This window comes from Onychomys torridus, chromosome 19 (genome assembly GCF_903995425.1).
Source record: "Onychomys torridus chromosome 19, mOncTor1.1, whole genome shotgun sequence".
NCBI classification, from domain to species: Eukaryota; Metazoa; Chordata; class Mammalia; order Rodentia; family Cricetidae; genus Onychomys; species Onychomys torridus.
The window spans coordinates 62,370,667-62,393,847 of NC_050461.1; the positions used below are offsets into that span (position 1 = coordinate 62,370,667).

Consider the following 23,181-nt stretch of genomic DNA (forward strand, 5'->3'; position numbering starts at 1 on the left):
GCCTTTAATCCCAGGGAGTGATGGCAGAAAGAAGAAAGATATATAAGGCGTGAAGACCAGAATCTAGAAGCATTTGGCTAATTAAGCTTTGAGGCTTTGGAGCAGCAATTCAGCTGAGATTCATTCCAGATGAGGATACAGAGGTTTCCAGTTTGAGGAAATAGGATCAGCTGGGGAACTGGCAAGGTGAGGTAGCTGTGGCTTGTTCTATTTCTCTGATCTTTCAGCATAATAACTGGCCTCAGGTTTGATTTTATTGACCAGACTCTTTAAGATTCCTTTAAGATTTATGATACCAACAGGCTAAGAAAGGAATAATGCTCAGGAATGAGGTGATTGATCCAAATTACCAAGGGGAAATTGGATTGCTTCTCCATGATGGAGGAAAGAAAGATTATGTCTGGAGTGGAGGAGATCCTTTAGGATCTCTCTTATTGCTACCATTTCCTTTTATTAAAATCAATGGTAAATTGCAAAAATCTAATCCAAGGAGGATGACAATGAGCACAGATCCTTCAGGAATGAAGTTATGGGTCACTCCTCCAGGAAAGGAGCCAAAACCTGCTGGGGTACTTAGGAAGGGTGAAAGATATGGAGAATGGGTAGTAGAGGAAAGTAGTAACAAATGTCAGCTGAGCCCAAGTGACCAGTTCCAGAAATTAGGATTATAATTAACATGAGTGTTTCATCATATTTTGTTAAGAATGTGTTTGTACACATATTTGTGTTTTCTTTCCTCGATTTCTTTATCATAAAATATAAAATCAATTAAGAGAATATCAATGGTTATCATATTTAAATTTGATATACTAAAAGAATGTTTCTCAATGGACATTACCATATATTCTAAATTTATAATACATTTGCAAATGTAGTTGTTTGTTTGTGGTTTAGTTACACGATGTTATGCATAATTGTTACCTCATGAGGGTTGGGGATTTAGCTCAGTGGTAGAGTGCTTGCCTAGCAAGTGCAAGGCCCTGGGTTTGGTCCTCAGCTCCGGAAAAAAAAAAAAAAGGTTACCTCATTACTGTTTTTATTTGGAAGTTAAGTATGACATAAGAAGACACAATTGTGTGCAAAGTTGAGAAGTGGTGGACTTGTGATGGCTGTTGATAACTTGAATACATCTGTAAATAACTAAAACACAAATGGCTACACACACATGTGAGGGATTTTTTTCTTAATTAAATCATTTGAAGTGGAAAGACCCATTTCTAATCTTGATCTTTGAGATGGGAAGGTCCACCTTTAATCTGAGCCACTCCTTCTGCTAGCAGCCTATGTAAAGGACATGGAAGAAGGAGGCTTGCTCTTTGCCTGTTTGCTCTCGCCCTTGTTAGCAAGTCCACTACTTCACTAGCATTAGAGCCTATTCTTTGGGATTTTGGAATATACTGAAGAGCAGCTGAGACATCCAGCCTTATGGACAGAACAATTATTGAACACTTGGACCTTCCGTTGGCAGACAGCCATTGTTGGACTAGCTGAACCATAGTCTGTAAGCCATTCTAATAAATTTCCTTTCTCTATTAATATATAGTCATTCTATAAGTTCAGTTACTCTAGAAAACCCTGACTAATACAATTGGTAATTATTTTATTAAGAATATATGTTCATAAGAGATACTTATTTGTAGTTTTCTTTTATTGTTGGGTCTTTATATGGCTGAGGTATCAGAGTAACTGTGACCTCACAAAGTTAGGCAACGTTCCTTCAGTTTCTATGTTGAAGAATAATTTGAGGAGTATTGGCTAAAATTCTTCGTTAAAGTCTGGTAGAATTCTGAGCTGAATCTGTCTGGCCCTGAACCTTTTTTGCTTGGGAGACTTTTAATTACTGTTTCTATTTTATTGAGATTATGGATATCTTTAAGTTGCTTATCTGATCTTGATTTAACTTTGATAGAACATCTATATCAAGAAATTTATCAGTTTTTTAGGTTTTCCAGTTTTGTGGAGTACAAATTTCTACAATATTTCCTTATGATTCTCTGTCCCACTTTTCATCTTGAATTTTATTCATATGGAAATTCTTGCTCCATCTTTTTGTTAATTTGGCTAAGGTTTTATCAATCTCGATTTTCTTAAGGAACAAACTCTTCCTTTCATAGATATTTTGTATTATTTATTTGTTTGTATTATATTGAATTTAGCTCTGAGTTTGGTTATTTCTTGCCATCTACTCCTTTTGGATGTCAGATTGAAGTTTTCCTTCTAGAGCCTTCTCAAGAGCTGAATTTGTACATAGATACTACTTAAATTGGATTTTATTATGTAATGTTTTTCTTTCTTTTTCTATTGTGATTGATAGTTTTTCTGAACATAAGTAGTCTGGACTTGTATCTGTGGTCTCAGAGTTTGTAGAACTTCTATCTAGGCCCTTCCAGATTTTAGAGTCTCCACTGAAATACTTGTTCTTTTCTACTTGCAACTTTTTATATTGTTTCTTTGTTCTGTACAGTTAGTGTTTTGATTATCAAGTGCCATGGGAAATTTCTTTTCTGTTCCAGTCTATTTAGTATTCTGTATGCTTCTTGTACCTTGTAGACACCTCCTTGTTTACATTAGGAATATTTACTTCTATTATTTTGTTGAAAATATTTTCTGTGCATTTGTCTTGAGTTTCTTCTCCTTCATCTATTCCTCTTATTTGTAGATTTTTGTCTTTCATAGTGTCCCAGATTTCCTGGATATTTTTATATTGAACATTTTCTTTGTATCCATTTTTTCTCCATTTGTATTTTCTTTCTATTTTAGGTATCCATTTCTTCTCCCTTGTCTTCAATGTCTGAGATTCTCTCTTCCATATCTGGTACTCTTTTGGAGAAGCTTACCTTTGAGATGTTTGTTTGTTTGTTTTCCTTTCTAAATTTTTTCATTTCCAGTTTTACCTGTGTGAGTTTTCCTTAGTAATTCTGTTATACTTTCATGTCTGAACTGCTTTTATCTCTTCATTATACTGTTCGTCTTTTCACAGACCTCATTGAAGGATTTATTCATATCTTCTTTAAGGTCCTTGAACATATTCATTATTGCTATTTTGAAACCCCTGTCTTGTGTATCAGTTATGTGGCATTTTTCAGGGCCTACAATCGTATTATTACTGGGTTCTGGTGGAGACATGTTGTCTTGACTTTTAATATTTGTTTTATTTGGGGAGGCTGGTGTCTAGTCACATGGAGTTAGGATGATTGAAGTGATTCTAGGTATTGATAACTGGTCTTGTCTTTCTTGGGTGGGTGTTCCATTACTTGGTTTCTGTTGATGGTCTCTGGAAGTTAAGAAAATGTAGTTGCTGTGGGTTGCCTGATAGAGAGTGCTTCTGCATGTCAGTGGGTGTCAGAGAGTGTAGATGTATCCAGCTTGTTAAATAAGAAACACAGAACCGATTGCAGAGTTAAAAACCAAGAGGTCAGAGCAAAAGCGGAAAACCTTACCCTTCACTGCTTCTGCCGTTCTTCCTCTCCGCAAGAGACCTACTTCTGTGCGTCCTGTCTATTTAAAGACTTTCTGTTCTGTTTTCTCATTGGTTGTAAACCCAGCCACATGACCTCCTTGTCACTGCCTGTTTGTACAGACCTCCAGGTCTTCTATGGTTGGTATTGAGATTAAAGGCGTGTCTGCCATGCTGGCTGTGTCCTTGAACACACAGAGATCCGCCTAGCTCTGCCTCCCAAGTGCTGGGATTAAAGGCGTGCCCCACTACTGCTCAGCTTCTGCTCTGGCTTGCTCTGACCTCAAGGCAACTTTATTAACATACAAATAAAATCACATTTCAATACAAATAAAATATCACTATAAGAGAGGAATAGAGATGGGCTAATAGGGGTTCTGGAAAGAGCTAGGGAGATCCTGTCCATAACAAGAAGCCATGTCCCCAGGGAGTTGGAGGTATAATGTGAGGAAGACCTCTGCAAGTAGGTTGTAGTAAGACAAAGAATAATCTGGAGAGACAGTTTCGAAAGGGCTAGGATGACTAGGGGCCAATACCAAGTGTTGGGGTCTCCAGTGAATGGAGTTTAGGTGAAAAAAGGAGTACCTATGATCAGGTTGTTACAGGGCTGGTGGTGAGACTGAGGTGATGGTAATGGAGGTCAGGAAGGAGAGTGAAAATCACCTACCTGAGTCCAGATCTGGTGTGGCCACTGGGAGTCACAGGTAGGAAGTGTGTCTAGGTATGGGCAGCTAACACAAAGGTGGTTTGAATGAGATGCCCCCAATAAGTGTTGGGCATTTGAATAATTAGTCCCCAGTTGGTGGCTGTTTGGGAAGAGTTAAGAGGCATGGACTTGCAGAAGGAGGTATGTCACTGTAGGTGGGCTGTGGTTTTTAAAGACTTGTATCTTTCCTGGTATGCTCTCTGCCTCCTGCTTCCAGTTCAAGATGTGAGCTCTCCAGGATCCATATAAACACCCTTGCATAGTGGCATGCGCTTACAATCCTAGTACTGGGAGGCAGAAACATACAGATCTATGGGGATCAATGGCCAATCAGCCTAGCCTAATAGGTAAATGCCAAGTATCAGTAAGAGATTTTGTCTCAAAGAAATAAGGTAGAAAATGTCTAAAGAATGACACCAAAGTTCACCTCTGGCTTCTACATATGTGAATACACATGTTTACATGTAGCTGTGTACATACTCAAACCCGCACACACACAAGCTTGCATACACAGTCACACAATTAATTTGTCCTCTAGCATATATCCATAGAACCTGAGTAAAAAAACAATAGCCTACAGAGGAAAGGACAGTCATGTGGCAGACACTCTGCTGTTGCAGCAGTTCTTCCTAACTTATTATAGCATGTTTTCTTGAGAACCTATGTACAGATTCCAAGTCTTCATCAACTAAGAGCTCCAGGAGATGCTAGTCATGGAAAAGTCATAAATACTACATGGCATTAAGTACATTGATCCTCTCTATACTAAAGTAAATAGACAGGATAACCTTTTATTTAACAAGAAATAAACCCAGAAAATACCCATGGGTAAGCAACAACAGTAAACATCAACAAAATTTCTACACTGATCTTGGCATGGTGGTGCATGCATGTAATCCCAGAACTTGGAAGGCAGAAGAGGAAGTCATGAGTTCAAGGCCAGTCTGAGACACATAACAAGTTGAAAGTCTACATGGGTTAAATAGCAAGGCCATGACTCAAAAAATACAAAAACAAAATCAAATACAAATTTAAGCACAGATTAATGCTGTGTTTTAGGCTTGAATATTCATGTTTCTTGAACTAGCATGAGAGTCAAATGATTTCAATCTCTTATTTCTCAGTCTAATCTAATTTATATAGAATATTTGTGTTATTAGTGACTTTCATATAAGGTTTTATTTTTATTAGCAAGCATTAATTAAACAAAAAATATATTTAATTGTGACTTTATTATATATATATATCTATAATATGCTTTATTTTTATATTATATGTATTAGTTTTTGCCTGAGTATGTCTGCATATCACAGAGAGACCAGAAGAAAGTGTCAGATCTCCTGAATTGGAGTCACAGCTATTGTGACCTGCCATATGCATGCTGAGAATTAAAGATAGCTCCTATTGAAGAGGAGCCAGTGCTCTCAACCACTGAGCCATCTCCCCTATATCTATAATATACTTTGAACATATTCATCCTCCATTACTTTCCCTTGTTACCTCCCCACTGTGGAAGCCCACAGAGGTTTCCTAGTGAGATCTGAGCTTGCTTTACCCAGCAGGGCTGCATAAGTGGATGGACTGACCATATGCATGGTTACCAGATATTTGGAAAGGTCTGCCCTTGGCTGTGCTAGGAGGAGGTCTTTTGCTCCACCCCTTGACATTCCTTTAAAACGCCCTTTAGAAGAGACAGAAAGGGGCTGGTGGATTAGGATCCAAGTCCTCCCGTGTTTCTCTGTGTTTCTCTCTGTCTCTCTCTCCCCTCTATATTTCTATCTAAATCTCATATCCCTCACTCCTCAAGAGTACCCTGGGGGGGAGTAGGTATGGGTTCCCCACATCCCACTCCTGTTATCTCCCTTCTTTTCAAATAGTATTCCTACCTTCAGTATCTTTTTTTTTTTTTTGAGCCTAGACTCTTCATAGATGATACAATACTTCAACAGTGCTGTGATAAATAGGGATATATAAGTATCCCTATCATGATATGCTGACCTTGATATTACATGAAAAGCTTTGACACATTCACACATGTATGTAATATATTCCTATTGTTCTCTCCACTCTCACTGTCTCATATATATCTCTCATCCCTATAAGCTCCACCCTACATCCCAACTAGTCCCTTTCCCAAATGCATGACTTTTAGGGTTTTTTTCTGAGCCATTTAGTTTAACCAGAACCATTTGTATGAGCATTAGATTGAACTATCCTTCAGATCCTGGTGGGAACTAGTTGGTACACAACTAAAAGGAATGACTCCATCCTCCCTAAATCTACAAATAGCAAATATTTGTTCAGTTGGTCCCCTGAGCCCTCACGTGGTCTGTGCCTGACTGTTTACAGACCCATTCTCATTTGTCATCTCATGTGCAGACCTCCACAGCTACAGTGAGTTCAATGGCTTTGTCTTGCCCAGAATACGGCATTTTACAACCCTCCTCCCTACCTTCTGGCTCTTATATTCTTTTCTTGCCTTCTTCTACAATGTACCTTGAGTCTTACAAAGTATAGTATAAATGTCTTGTTTAGGGATAAACACTCATCTGTCACTTATCCTCAGCACCTTATGCAACCATGAGTCTATATTTACTGCTATTCACTTAAAAGAAGCTTCTCTGATAAGGATGAGAGTGGGCACTGCAATACATATTTTTGAAGGAGGCAAGCGTAATACAGACTATGATATATCAATGTTTAATGAATTTAAATATATTTTTATTAACTATTGAGCTTCTACTTTGGTGTACCTTTTAGATACTGTGGTACTAATTATAAGAAGAACTAATGAATCCAAGAACTAGGTGGTAAAATCCTGGTCTCCACCATTTGTTAGCTTTTTAGCCTTGGAGAAAGTAAATTCCCCAAGGCTGATATTTATCCATTTATAAAATGAGTAATAGCTATGTCATTGTGAAATGTATTTACTAATGATATATGATGATGTACTAATATTATGCCATTTATATTTAGGAATTATTCGATGAGTCTTAGAAGTAATTGTTTTTATTACTATTGCCATTGTATCACAAAAATAAGTATTACTCATTATTCATTTAAATTCTGCTTTAAGATGTTAGAAGTGCAGGGTGACAAAGATATAAAGAGGGAAGATGAGAACAGAAAGTAAATATAAAGAATGAAATTACACTTCTTCATGACATAGAATTCTATTAGTCCATTGATTCTGAAGCTTAACAGCTTCAACTATTGCTAGATTCAAGATCAGGTGAAAAGATGGACAGGAAATCTGAGGAGACTTGAGATACTGTACATGATTACAGAAACAAAAAGGTCAACATGAGCAAGTTGCAAAGAAAACAGAGGGCATACTTGGAGACTAAAGAGTCAGGAGCAGTAGCAATAAGTAAGGAAAAATAGGACTTAAAAGATAAATTGAGGGGTTGGGGGTTCAGCTCACTGGTAGAGCACTTGCCTAGCAAGCACAAGGCCCTGGGTTTGGTCCTCAGCTCCAAAAAAAAAAAAAAAAAAAGATAGATTGAACCATATTTTGAGTGATTGAGAAGGTAATGTTTAGATTTTTGTTAGGGTTTATTCTAGTTAAGTAAGCTAGTGGTTGTGGATTCTCCTCTGGGTTTTTTTTGTTTTTTGTTTTTTGTTTTTTTCTTTTTCTTTTTGGAGACCAGGCTGGCCTCAAACTCATGGAGATCCACCTGGCTCTACCACCGCCCGGCTGGATTCTCCTCTGATATCCATGACTTCACTAACACTGAATAGCTAGGATTCTAGTTCCAGGCATGGTCTCCCTCTTGTTGAGCAGGTCTTACGTCCAATTAGAAAGTTGTTGGTTACCCACAGATAAGTGTAGTCTTCACTATTCATCAAAGAAAGTTCTCTTTGCAACGGAAGAGAGAAGCTACTGCAGAAAACCACAATCAATCAGAATGCAGAGTTGTAGAACCCAGTCCTAATGGATATATCTACAAAACACTCCCACACCTAAGACTCAGGAAATATTGCACAAAAGTGGGCAGGAAGATATTAAGAGCCAGAAGATCAGAGAGTCTGGTGTAAGATTGTGTTTCCTAGTAATGTCAGAAGCTGTTCTATAAAGGTTCACTAACATGACTGCTTACACATGAGTGGAACAAGGACAACAATGATTGATATGACAAACTGGACAAGGGAAGATACTTCAACCCTATACAAGGAATGACAAGCAACTAAGGAATACCAAAAATGGAAGAAGTATTCTTCCCCAGTGAAGACCACATCAGTTGGTTATCCAACACCAAATGGCCAGCCTTGAAAACATACATAAAGTAACATTGTACAGACTAAGCAGGTAATATTTTAGAATAAGAATGTATATACATATATTCACATAATTGCAATAAATGAAGAAAGGGCCATGAATTTGAAAGAGACCAAAAACAGCAGAGTGTAAAAAAGACACCAACATCCTGCAATGGCCTCTAAATGTATATATGCACTCATTATGCATCATAAATATACAGCACATACATACACATAAATAGTAAAATAAAATTTTTATATCCTGGGGGATATGCAGCCATTGAGGACAAATTTTATATGCCTACCATAAATGTAGTGACTTACTAGGTCTATGTCTAGAGAGCAAGCCTACCTGCATGAAGCTTAGGAAGTCTCAGAAATGTCTCATTTGGTATTATAAAGATTAATTCTAAGTTGCACAGCCTAGGCACCATATGTTTACAGAATCAAACTACAAACATATTGTTACACATACCTTTTAAAAATTCCACTTTCAGTGGCATCATCCTGGGAAGTAGAATCAGGCTCTGTTGAGACTCACCTCTAACTCAAAATTAAATAACATAATATATTAGAAGTAATAATAACATAAAGTAGGTTCTATATCAGAATGCGTTTCACAACATCTTTGTGTCCTTCAAGGCTGCTGCTTGTGCCATTTCACAACCTTATTTAATGATATTCCCAAACTTCTAAATGTTCAGACAAAACCCTGCAATTATGGTTCTCCACCTTGTTCATATTATCTCATTGATCAAAATAACTAGTCAACTTTTCATTAAAAATATTTTCAGAATTCATCTGCTTCCCACACTTTTTGACACTGATTCCATGAAACAAGTTGCCACAACCCCTTCTCTTCTCATGACTGCTACTTCCCCCACCCTTATCTAGTCTCAAAGACAACCATACTCCCACTGTTAGGAGTCCCACAAAAACATCAAGCTAACACCCATAGCATTTTTGCAGTGATCTATCACAGACTCATGGAGGCTCCCTGATTGTTGCTTCAGTCTCTGTAAGCTTTCATGAGCCCTGCTTTGCTGGGGATGCTGTAAATGTGTTGCTCTGATTGATTGATAAATAAAACGCTGTTTGGCCAGTAGCCAGACAGGAAGTATAGTGTAGGCAGGATAAGGAGAGAGGAGAATTCTGGGAGGTAGAAGGCTGATGCAGAGAGATGCTGTCAGCTACCATGAGGAGAAGCATGATGTAAAATACTGGTAAGGGATGAGCCACATGGCAAAGTATAGATTTATAGAAATGGGTTAATTTAAGATATAAGAACAAATAGCAAGAAGCCTGCCATGGCCATACAGTTTATAAGTCTCTGTGTATTTACTTGGGGGATGTGAGTGGGAGAGATTTGTCCCGCCTGCCAGCAGGTTGGACACAGAAAAACTTCAGCTACACTACTTAGTTAATAATGTGGGCTATATTCTCCCAGTCTCCTTGACATCTCTGGCTCCTATAATTCTTCCCTCCCCCTTCTGAGGGGTCCAACCCAATAGAGATCTCGAACTTAGGCTCTCCCTCTGCCTAATGTTTGGCTGTGGGTCTCTGCACTAGCTCAGCATCAGCTGCTGTAGGAAGACTCTTTGATGGTGATTGGGCTAGTCACAGATCTGTGAGTATAGCAAAATATTATTAGGACTTATTTTACTGATTTTTTTTCTATCCTAGGTCTCTGGCCTATGCAGCCTCCAGTTCCTGGTCATCTATGCAGTGTCAGTTATGGACTTCCTTTTGTGGGTTGAACATCAAATTAGACCAGTCTTTGGTTGGCCACTCCTACAAGTTCTGTGCCTCCATTGCCCCAGAACATCTTGCAGGCAGGATATTTTATAAGTTTAAGGTTCATGACTGGGTTGGTGTCCCAGACCCACCACTGGGAGTTGCCTGGATACAGAAGATAACAGGTTGAGGCTCTGTATCCTCCATTACTAAGAGTCATCATTAGGGTCACCTTCATAGAATCCTGGAAGTTTCTACTGAAATCATCAGTTTCTAACATTTAAAAATGTTGAGAAAGTGAGTTTGGAAGGCAAAAGAAAAATTAGTGTTTGTTCTTGTCGATATCCATGTGACACCAAGTTGTGAAAATAACACCAATACTTGACCATGTTTGGCCTCTTGATAACTCCTCTGAGGTCTTTTGAGTCTTTCAGATACTTGGAATTATTATGATGACTTTTCTCAAGAAACTAGTTAGAATAATCAAACTAGTTTTAAAAAAAAAAACAAATATGAATGTACTGAGTTCTCACTGGCCAGGAGCTAGCCTGTGAATTCCCTTATTGGTTCACATATGTGACCCAAGATGTAGTATTCAGAGACATAAAAACAACTGGGTAGGATGGTTCACTAGATTATAGCTCAACTCTACAGTAGGCCAGCTTGAAAACTACTTACATATGTGTCATCATGTTTACGTGACACAGAATTTTGCCTTCAGCATAATAGTAATAAAAGAATCAACCTAAATTATTTGGCAATAAAGAATAGGTTATATACCAAGATTAATAGTTAAACAGCCAGTCAGAATCCAATAAGAGAGATCTGTGCTTCTCAATGTGAATCTTAAATAGAATGCCCTGTAAATGTAGTTTTCAGTTGTAAATTACAAAATTATTGAAATGTCCTATAAATCCATAATATGACCATTTGTGGGGCTTCCATTTATTTAAAAAATATGAATTAAACTAGTGCAATCTAGACAGACAAATATCATTTCTCTCGCCTCAATGGTTATGCCCTGGAAGTACCATATAAATGACATGTGAATTGGATCCCATAACTTCCCTCTATACTCAAGGATTTGCTTCTCTGAAGATGGCTCTTTTTATGATGCAACCATTGAACTAATTTATTCCTTACTCATACTTACCTTTCAGACTTCCTCATCCAGTCTTTAGATTCCAAAATTTATATCTGAGGCATAGACTGCATTCATAATCCTAAGCCATATGCCTATACCTTCTTAGCTACCATACTTGGATGTCTAGTAGAGATCTAAACATGTCAAATATAAAACAAAGACTCTGATCTCCCCTTCTTAAACCTAAAACACCATATAATAAAAGAACCCATTGTAAAGCAAGATGGCTGGGGGTGAGGTTGGAGTGACTCTCAGGCAGTCACATATTTCCTGACAGAATCTTGACACACTGAATGTCACCAAGTTGACACATTTTAACATAAAATTATCAGCAGACAAGCTACAATGTAGCATGAATCTTAAAGGTACTTGTTAATAAAATCAAACCTGAGGCCAGTTATTGGAGTGAAAGCTGAATGATCAGAGAGACAGAACAAGCCACAGCTTCCTCACCTCTACAGTTCCTCAGCTGATTCTGTTTCCTCAGACTGGAAGCCTCTGAGTCTTTATCCAGATGAATCTCAGTTGAACTGCTGCTCAAAAGCCTAAAAGCTTAACCAGTCAAATGCTTCTAGTTTCTGGTCTTTATGTCTTATATATCTTTCTCTTTCTACCATCACTCCCTGGGATTAAAAAGGCTCGCTTTCTAGGATTAAAGGTGTGTGTCTCCATGCTGGCTGCATCCTTGAACACACAGAGATGTACCAATCTCTGCCTCCCAAGTGCTGGGATTGAAGGCATGCACCACACTGCCCAGCTTCTGCTATGGCTTGCTCTGACCCATTTTCTAGCTGCCACCATTTTTGGCTCTGTATCTAGTGGCTGTCTGTTCTCTGACCCCAGATAAATTTATTAGAGTGTACAATATTTTGGGGAACACAATATCACCACACTACAATTAATATTAGTACAAATGGTCACGTAGCTCATGGAAAGTCCACTGTGGTAAAGTCTATTCTGGAGTTCACACTGTCAGATTAAAAAACAAACTAGAAAGTAATATCATCATCAAGTTTGAGTATGCTAATGCTAACATTTATAAACTTGATCACCCAAGTTGCCCTAGATCAGAATGTTACAGTTCGTGTGGAAGTAGTACACCAGATGAGTTTCCTACAGACATTCCAGGGACCAAAGGGAACTTAGAATTAGTCAGACATGTTTCCTTTGTTGACTGTCCTGGCCATGGTATTTTGATGGCTATGATGCTGAATTGCACAGCAGTAATGGATGCAGCTCTTCTGTTGATAGCTGATAATGAATCATGTCCTCAGCCTCAGACTTCTGAATACCTGACTGCCATAGAAATCATGAAACTCATTCAAAAATAAAATTGACCTGGTAAAAGAAAGTCAGGCTAAGGAACAATATGAGTAGATTCTTGCATTTGTACAAGGAACAGTAGCAGAAGGATCACCAATTATTCCAATTCATGCTCAGCTAAAATACAATATTGGAGTTGTCTGTGAATACATAGTGAAGAAAATACAAGTGCCCCCAAGAGACTTTACTTCAGAACCCTGTCTTGTTGTTATCAGGTCATTTGATGTCAATAAACATAGCTATGAAGTTGATGACCTTAAGGGAGGTATAGTTGGTGGTAGTATTCTAAAAGGAGTGTTAAAGTTAGGCCAGGAGATAGAAGTGAGACCTGGTATTGTATCCAAAGATAGTGAAGAAAACACATGTGTAAACCAATCTTTTCCAAAATTGTATCACTTTTTGCAGAACATAATGATCTTCAGTATGCTGTTCCAGGTGGTCTCATTGGAGTTGGAACAAAGATTGACCCCACTTTGTGCAGAGCTGACAGAATGGTGGGACAAGTGCTTGGTGCAGTTAGAGCTTCACCTAAAATATTCACAGAACTAGAAATTTCCTATTTCCTGCTTAGATGTCTTCCAGGTGTACAAACTAAAGGAGACAAGAAAGAGCAAAGGTCCAAAAGCTGTCTAAGAATGAATTTCTATGGTCAACATAGGATCCCTGTCAACAGGCAGAAGAGTTAGTGCTTTCAAGGCTGATTTGGGCAAGATTGTTTTGACTAACCCTGTGTGCACAGAAGTAATAGAAAAAATTACCCTTAGCCAAAGAGTTAAGAAACATTGGTATGTAATTGGCTAGGGTCAGATAAGAAGAGGGGTAACCATTAAGAATATTCTCATATTTGGTGATGAAAATTTAACCTCAACTTCTAATATAGGGCCTACAAGTAAATGTCAAAAGTGGTATACTATATACTATATTGGATTAAATCTACATTTGAGCAGAAGTTAAACACTCCAAAATAATGTCTGATTTATCAGTCAGTGAACGTTTGAAGTGAAACTTCGCTACACCCAGCCTTTGCTATAGCACACATATCACGAACCTATCTAAAATGAAAATGGTCTCTTTTTTTCTTGATTCATCTGTGAGTGGCTCCATGGTGAAGGACAATTGTTCCTGTCAAAACCAAGGACCCACACTTTCCTCGACCCATTCCCTTTATTTGGTCTTCTATTATCTGAAATTCAAAGGGGAAGAAAGACCAATGGCTCAAATGAGCAAGGCTCTTAGAAAATGAGTGCTCATTCCATTGCCACAGGTAACCCTTTGCTCTTAGTTTTTTCCTGGATGAGACCAGAGGAATCCAGCACCAGAATGTCTCACCCTCTTCCAGTGCCCTGAGACTATGTCTCTCTTAATTATGGCTAAATTCTCAGTCTTCTTTCACTGGCAAATAGTATTATAATGATGGATGACTAATGAGGGTTGACAAAGTTCTGTCCAGGTTGTGTTTTCTAGGGTCTTTGTTTTAGTAACAGAGTCTCTTGCATGATGAACAAGCACTCGACTGCTGACTACTGCCTCTCGCTATAGTAGTTGGTAGGATTATGGTGTAAATTGTGCTATTAGTAATCTTTGAGCCTTGGAAGAGATACAGACTATTCAAAAGCAGAGTGTGTTGGTTCTAAGTCTATTCATCACATGCCTGCTATTTTCCTGGGCCTTGCTTTCGAATTAATCATAGTTTTGCTTCATCAGATACTCTGTTAGAGAAGTGATTTCCAACTCTAGCTGACCTGAGAATTGCTGGGGAATTTTTTTAAAAGGCCAGGCAATGGTAGTGCATGCCTTTAATCCCAGCACTATGGAGACAGAGGCAGGAGGATCTCTGAGTCCCAGTCCAGCCTTGTCTGCAGAATGAGTTCCAGGATGGACAGGACTATTTTGAGAAATCTGTCTCAAAAAACTGGGGGGGAAAAAGCAACTCCTCAGTGTTCAGAAAGAAGTTTAGGGAGTTGAGAAATACACATACTAAATAATGATGTTGTTGGCTTTTGGTAGTTTGATACTCTTGTTTGCTTTTCTTTTTATTTGAATAAAAATGGGGTTTAATTCCACAATTACTATGTAGTGATCTTTTGGATACTGAACCTGTCTTATAAAGGTTTAGAACTGTGCCTGTGAGTCTTTAAGAGTTTTGAGGAAACTATTGACATTACGTATTTGATTGACTCTGAAGGGTTGTATTGTAGCATGAAGAACACATTTAAATAAAACAAGGTTCTGAATAATAAAAAAAGAACCCTTTGCATCTTTAACTCCTTCCCATCTACCTCTATCCAAATTGTCTAGAATATTCTGTTTTATTTGGATTTAAGATAGATCCAAAATTAAATAATTTCTCACTGCCTCCACTGCTACATCATCCTTATGCACGTCCACATCCCTTTAATTTTATTTATCAGCTTTTAAATTACCATTTTAAATGATTGTGTTTATAGGCTGCTTTGGACTATTGGAAAGTGAGGTCCATGTAGAAGTGATTTTTTTTTTATGATCTTTGTTCATTCATACACCCTGAACAGCGGCCAGCACATAATGGCACTCAATAATTACTCTTTACATGAATGCATTATGTTGTGTCTCCCCTCTCTTAGAATATCTTTACTGGATCATTCCCATATACAAACTCAAGGTCAAAAGGGTTGAATTTTTATTCTAAATGGGATTGTGAATGATTAAAACAAGCAAGGTTGTGACATGGGTAGATCTATTTTTTAAATACATTGTTTAAAAACGTGTTTACAAAGAAGAGATTGGAAAGGAACTGGTCTTGAAATGGGAAGATGAAGCCAGAAGTCCTCATTAAATAAGCCAAAGAGCTCTGAATTTAGAGCCAAAATCATTTGGGGAATATGTTAACAAATGATACAGTACAAAAAAAATGGGATTTTATTGATATTTAATATTCTGTAAACTTTAGCCATTTTAACAAGAATATTAGTACTATATATATTCTTGTATTTGAATACTCCCCAGTTACATATGAGCATATGACCTTGTATATACTCTGTAAACTTTTCACACAAAAGCTAGTGAATCCCAAATATGTGCAACTAAAAATGTACATGTGTTACTTTCAATTACTGATGACAATTTATTTCAAGTATCATCTATTGCATGCTCATGTGCCACTGTCAATCTATGAAAAAATAACTCATCACTTTATAAAATGAACATTTAAATTTTTCTGGCTTCTCAAATGATAAAAATGTTTGGGAAAGGATAAAGCATTGTGTATTTTCTTTCAAAATAATAAATCTCTCTGCTTCCTGAGCAGGGATGAACTGTCATATTATACAGCTAACTATGACTGCCTGAGAAGCAAAGTGGTCAAAACTTAAATTCCTACACAGAGACTGTGTTAAAAACAAAATTCTCTAACATTATCCAAAAGGTTTTCTCTGAAAGAAAAAGCATTTAAAGCTTTTTAAATTAAAACTTAAAGGGCAGAAATAAAAGAGCAAGAAATAACTAATGTATTTTTAGTTTTTTCATTTAATCTTTTGTTCAAATTGCAGGCTAGAACAGGTATTTTAACTTTTTAATTATTCAAGCATAAAATGATCAATATCACTTTTATAATTGCTATTATAAAATTATGATAAGGAATATAATTTATAAAATGAACTTGGATTATTTCCTAATCTAAAGATTTCTGTGAGATGGAAAAGAATCAGAAGGGTCTCACAGGCTTTTGTGTATTTTTCCTCACTCCATTGAGCTGTAAACAAAACCAATGAAAAAGGGAAATAAATATGGAAATGACCCTTGGGATATAAAGAAAACCCCTGTATGATCTTTAGATTGGCAAGTAACTTCCAATCTTCAAGCACAAGAAGAAGAATAAAACACACCCTTGTGCAACTGTATCATTTAGTTGTCAGACACACATGTGCCTAATTCACCGGAACAAAGCAGGCAAAGCACATGAAAGGAATGGTTGATATGAGCTGTATTAGTCAGGGTTCTCTAAAGAAACACAACTAGGGGTGTGTGTGTGTGTGTGTGTGTGTGTGTGTGTGTGTGTGTGTGTGCGTGTGTGTGTGTGTGTTCATCTTATATATAAAGGAAATATATTATAATGGCTTACAGTCTGAGGCCCAACTAGTCCAGCAATACCTGTTTATTAAGAGAAGATCCAAGAATACAGTAATTGTCCAGGCCACAAGGCTGAATGTACAAGAATGCAAATAAATCCATGTCTATCACCCTACACAAAACTCAAGTGGATCAAAGACCTCAACATAAATTCAGATACACTACACCTGATAGAAGAGAAAATGGGAAATAATCTTGAATACATTGGCACAGGAGACCACTTCCAGAACAGAACACCAATTGCACAGGCACTAAGACTGAAAATTAATAAATGGGATCGCTTGAAATTGAAAAGTTTCTGTAAGACAAAGGAAACCATCAATAGGACAAAATGGCAGTCTACAGAATAGGAACGATCTTGACCAACCCCACATCTGACAGAGGACTGATCTCCAAGATATATACTCAATAAACTAGACATCAAGAAATCAAATAATCTAATTTATAACATGGGGTGCAGACCTAAACAGAGAATTCTTGACCTGGACCAGAGGTGAGTGCCTAGGGTCACACCCAGAGATGCTCACACCTAGGTCCTAGCCCTAGGCACCAGCCATTCCGGGGAAGACCTGGCCAACTGAGACCCAGGTTCTAGCCATAGGGCAGGACCCCCCCACCCCCACCATGAAGGTTCCCTCTCTCCAAGACCCTCTGGTGAACCCTACAACCTCCGCGCCCTGCCCCCACACCCATCTGCCAGAGACCCCAGCCACTACCTGAAAATCAGAGACCAGCCCCCAGCTCCCATCTGCCCCAGAACTCCCATCTAGACCAGAGGTGAGTGCTTGGGGTTATAGTCAGAGAGGCACCTGCATCTAGGTGCCACCCCTAGGCACCAACCATCCCAAAAAGCCCTACCCAACTAGGCCCCAGTTTGTGGACATTCGTCACGCCCTGCATGAAGGCTCCCCTTTTGTAAGACTACAGGCAGACCATGCAATCTCCACACCGTGCCCCCACACCCATCTGCCAGAGACCCCAGCCACTTCCTGAGACTCAGACACCAGGCCCCAGCTACCATCCACCCCAGAAATCCCATGGGGACCAAAAAGACCCCAGTCACTTCCAGAGACTTAGGAACCAGCCCCCAGCTACCACCTGCCCGAGAACTCCCATCTGGACAAGAGGAGCTCCCATCTGGACAAGATAAGGAGACCCCAGGGACTTCCTGAGACTCAGAGTCCACCCCCCAGCTCCCATCCGGCCAGCACTCTCATCTGGAACAGAGTTTTGATCCGGCCCAGAACTTCCATCTGGACCAGAGAGAGGCTCCCTAAATCTGTCAGCTCTGTCTGGACCAAGTGCACTGATAAGAACAAGAATGAATACATGAAGAGATGGGCAGACGTCAAGGCAGAAGTACATACAACAAAATAAAGAGCAATACAGCATCACCAGAACCTAGCCCTTCTCCAACAGCTAGACCTGAACATCACAGAATGGAAGAAGAAGAAGAAAACAACCTTATAAGTAACATCATGAAGAGTAAAGAGCCTTATATAGAAGAAATGAAAAATAAAGTGGAGGAACAGACAAACAAAAACTGGGAAGAACGATATAAAAAAACTAGAGGAAAGGACAATTTAAGCAGAAGAAAACAAAAACCCCTAAAAGAAAATCATGAAAAAGCAACAAAACAGATTAGGGAAACAGTCCAAGACCTGAAGAGGGAAATAGAAAAAATGAAGAAGACACTAGCAGAAGGAGTACTGGAAATAGAAAATCTGAGTAAACAAACAGGAACTTCAGATGCAAGTATAAGCAACAAAATGCAAGAGATGGAAGACAGGATCTCTGGTATTGAAGAAATGGTAGAAGAAATAGATTCATCAGTCAAAGAAAACACTAAAACCAACAAAGTCATGACCCAAAATGTCCAAGAAATTTGGGACACCATGAAAAGACCAAACCTACAAATAATAGGGATAGAGGAAGGAGAAGAATACCAACTCAAAGGCACAGAAAATATATTTAACAAGATCATAGAAGAAAACTTTCCCACCTTAAAGGACGAAATGCCTATGAAGATACAAGAAGCCTACAGAACACCAAACAGAATAGACCCCACCAAAAAAGCCCCTTGCTACATAATAATTAAATAACTAAATGTACAGAATAAAGAAAGAATATTAAGGGCAGCAAAGGAAAAAGGCCAAGTGACTTATAAAGGCAAACCCATCAGAATAACACCCGATTTCTCAATAGAGACTTTGAAAGCCAGAAGGACCTGGACAGATATAATGCAGACACTAAGAGACCATGGATGCCAGCCTAGACTAATATACCCAGCAAAACTCTCAATCATCATAGATGGAGTGAACAAGACCTTCCAAGACAAAACCAGATTGAAACAATACTTATCCACAAACCCAGCCCTACAGAAAGCACTAGAAAGAAAATTCCAACCTAAGGAAGGCAGACACACCCTGGAAAGCACAGGGAATAGATAACACCACAGCAGTAAACCCCAAAAAAGAGAAATACACACACACTACCACCAAAAAATAAAAATAATAACAGGAACAAACAATCACTGGTCATTAATATCCCTTATTATCAATTGTAGTTAGAGTTTTCTTGCCTGGCCCACAGTCAGGACAAATCTCTCTAACCCACCAGGCCCATAGATGCTTAGAACCAACCAAGTAAACACACAGAAACTTACATTGTTTACAAACTGTATGGCCGTGGCAGGCTTCTTGTTATCTACTTCTTCTATCTTAAATTAACCCATTTCTATTAATCTATACTTTGCCATGTGGCTCGTGGCTTACCAGTACCTTATGTCTTTTCTGTCATGGAGGTGGCTGGCAATGTCTCCCTCCAGTCTTCCACCTCCCACAATTCTCCTCCTCCTTGTCCCACCTACCCTATCCTTACTGCCTGGCTACTGGCCAATCAGCAGCACTTTATTTATTTTAACCAATCTGAGCAACACATTTGACATACAGAACATAGTTACAACTTAGTATATATACACATATAATATCTTAGATAGAATATATTAAGTATTAGACTCAGGTTCTTTAGGATAGGATACCTTTTGGAATGATCATTGTAACACGCCACCTACCCATGCTCTAGACTTCCCTGGATTTTAGTATGTGTTTTCTACATGATATTGTTTGCATTTATTGTAATTCCAACTTATCTAGGTCATTATCCCTCATTACTCCTGGACAATATTTAATAACCATTTCTTTGTATATAGTCTTGTATTAGGTTAGAAACTTCTTATTTAGACAAAAGGGGGAGATGTAGTGGGTAGCCATCTAAGCATTGCCCTAGAAGTTCCAACCCCATAGAGGCTTTGGTAATGGTCACGACCACAAGGTGGGGCAGAGGGAGGAAGCTGAAGACCCAGGATGGAGAGGAGAGGTCTCTCTTGGTTCTGGGACCCTGGACGCTGGACGTAGACTGAGCAGAGTTCTCCAGAGAACACCGCCAGACTGCACTACACCTTTGCCAGACCCTACAACCTATCCCTTCATTTGTAAGTTACCCCACAAAATAAACCTCCCTTTTAACTACCTGGAGTGGCCTTAATAATTTCACCAATAATCAATAGAATTATTCACCTATAAAAAGACACAGACTAACAGAATGGATGCTAAAACAGGACCAAACTATTTGCTGCATACAAGAAACACACCTCAAATTCAAAGATAGACACCTCCTAAGAATAAAAGGCTGGGAGAAGACTTTCCAATCAAATGGTCTTAAGAAGCAAGCTGGTGTAGCCATCCTAATATCCAGCAAAATAGACTTCAAACTAAAATCAATCAAAAGAGATGATAAAGGGCATTACATACTCATCCCAGGAAAAATCCACCAAGATGAAGTCTCAATTCTGAACATTTATGCCCCAAACACAAGGGCACCCACATATGTAAAAGAAACATTACTAAAGCTTAAATCACATATAAAACCCCACACATTCATAGTGGGAGACTTCAACACCCCACTTTCACCTCTGGACAGATCGGCCAAATTGAAACTTAACAGAGACATAATGGTCTTAACTGATGTTATGACTCAAATGGACTTAATCAATGTCCACAGAACATTCCACCCGAACAAAAAAGAATATACCTTCTTCTCAGCACCCCATGGAACCTTCTCTAAAAGCGACCACATACTTGGCCACAAAGCAAATCTCAACAGATAAAAAACAATTGGAATAACCTCCTGTGTTCTATCAGACCACCATGGTTTAAAGTTAGATTTCAACAACAACAACAACAACAACAACAACAAAAAACTATAGAAATCCTACAATCTCATGGAAACTGAATGATGCTCAACTGAATCACCAATGGGTTAAGGAAGAAAAAAAGAAAGAAATTAAAGACTTCCTAAAGATCAATGAAAATGAATACAACACATACCCAAACTTATGGGACACTATGAAAGCAGTGCTAAGAGGGAAATTCATAGCACTAAATGCCCACATAAAGAAGCTGGAGAAGTCTCATGCTAGTGACTTGACAGCACACCTGAATGCCCTGGAAGAGGAAGAAGCAAAGTCTCCCAGGAGGAACAGATGCAAGGAAATTATCAGATTGAGAGCTGAAATCAATAAAATAGAAATAAAGAGAACAATACAAAGGATTAATGAAACAAAGAGTTGGTTCTTTGAGAAGAACAACAAGATAGACAAGCCCTTATCCAAACTCACCAAAAGACAAAGAGAGAGCATCCAAATTATCAAAATCAGAAATGAAAAGGGGGACATAACAACAGACAATGAGGAAATCCAGAGAATCATCAGGTCATACTTCAAAAACCTCTGCTCCACAAAACTGGAAAATCTAAAAGAAATGGATAATTTTCTGGATAGGTACCACATACCTAAGTTAAATCAAGACCAGATAAACCATTTAAATAGTCCAATAACCCCTAAGGAAATAGAATCAGTCATAAAAAGTCTCCCAACCAAAAAAAGCCCAGGACCAGATGGTTTCACTGCAGAATTCTACCAAATCTTCAAAGAAGACTTAATACCAATACTCTTTAAACTGTTCCACACAAGAGAAGCAGAAGGAATATGACCAAACTCCTCCTATGAGGCTACAATTACCCTCATTCCTAAACCAAACAAAGAAAAAGAACTACAGACCGAGTTCCCTCATGAACATTGATGCAAAAATACTCAGTAGAATACTGGCGAACAGACTCCAAAACACATCAAAACAATTATCCACCATGATCAAGTAGGAATCATCCCAGGGATGCAAGGGAGTTCAACATGCAAAAGTCCATCAATGTAATACACCATATAAACAAACTCAAAGAAAAAAACCACATAATCATCTCACTAGACACAGAAAAGGCATTTGACAAAATCCAACACCCCTTCATGATAAAGGTCTTGGAGCGATCAGGAATACAGGGAACATACCTAAACATAATAAAGGCAATCTACAGCAAGCCAACAGCCAACATCAAATTAAATGGAGAGAAACTCAAAGCAATACCACTAAAATCAAGAACAAGGCAAGGCTGTCCCTTCTCCCCATACTTATTCAATATAGTACTTGAAGTTCTAGCCAGAGCTATAAGACAACATAAGGAGATTAAGGGGATACAAATTGGAAAGGAAGAAGTCAAGCTCTCCCTATTTGCAGATGACTTGTTAGTATACATGAGTGACCCCAAAAATTCAACCAAGGAACTGATACAGCTAATAAAAACCTTCAGCAACATTGCAAGATACAAGATCAACTCAAAAAATTCGGTAGCCCTCCTATATACAATAGACAAACAGGCTGAGAAGGAAATCAGAGATACATCACCCTTTACAATAGACACAAATGATATAAAATACCTTGGGGTTACTCTAACTAAGCATGTAAAGGACCTATATGACAAGAACTTTAAGTCCCAGAAAAAAGAAATTGAAGAAGATGTCAGAAAATGGAAAGATCTCCCATGCTCTTGGATAGGCAGGATTAACATAGTAAAAATGGCAATCTTACCAAAAGCAATCTACAGATTCAATGCAATCCCCATCAAATTACCAACACAATTCTTCACAGATCTAGAAAGAATAATACACAATTTCATATGGAAAAACAAAAAACCCAGGATAGCCAAAAGGATTCTGTAAAATAAAACAACCTCTGGAGGCATCACCATCCCCAACCTCAAGCTCTACTATAGAGCTACTGTAATAAAAACAGCTTGGTACTGGCATAAAAACTGACATGTGGACCAATGAAATCGAATTGAAGACCTGACATCAACCTGCACACCTATGAACATATAATTTTTGACAAAGAAGCCAAAAATATACAATGGAAAAAAGAAAGCATCTTCAACAAATGGTGATGGCATAACTGGAAGTCAATGTGTAGAAGGCTGCAAATAGATCCATATATGTCACCGTGCACAAAACTTAAGTCCAAGTGGATCAAAGACCTCAACATAAATCCAGTTACTCTGAACCTG

General features: G+C 38.4%; 1 pseudogene; it reads left to right on the forward strand.

Annotated features, from left to right (window-relative positions):
- The first annotated feature begins 11,524 nt into the window (after positions 1 to 11,524).
- LOC118570321 overlaps positions 11,525 to 23,181 on the forward strand; it is a 69,125-nt pseudogene continuing 57,468 nt past the window's right edge.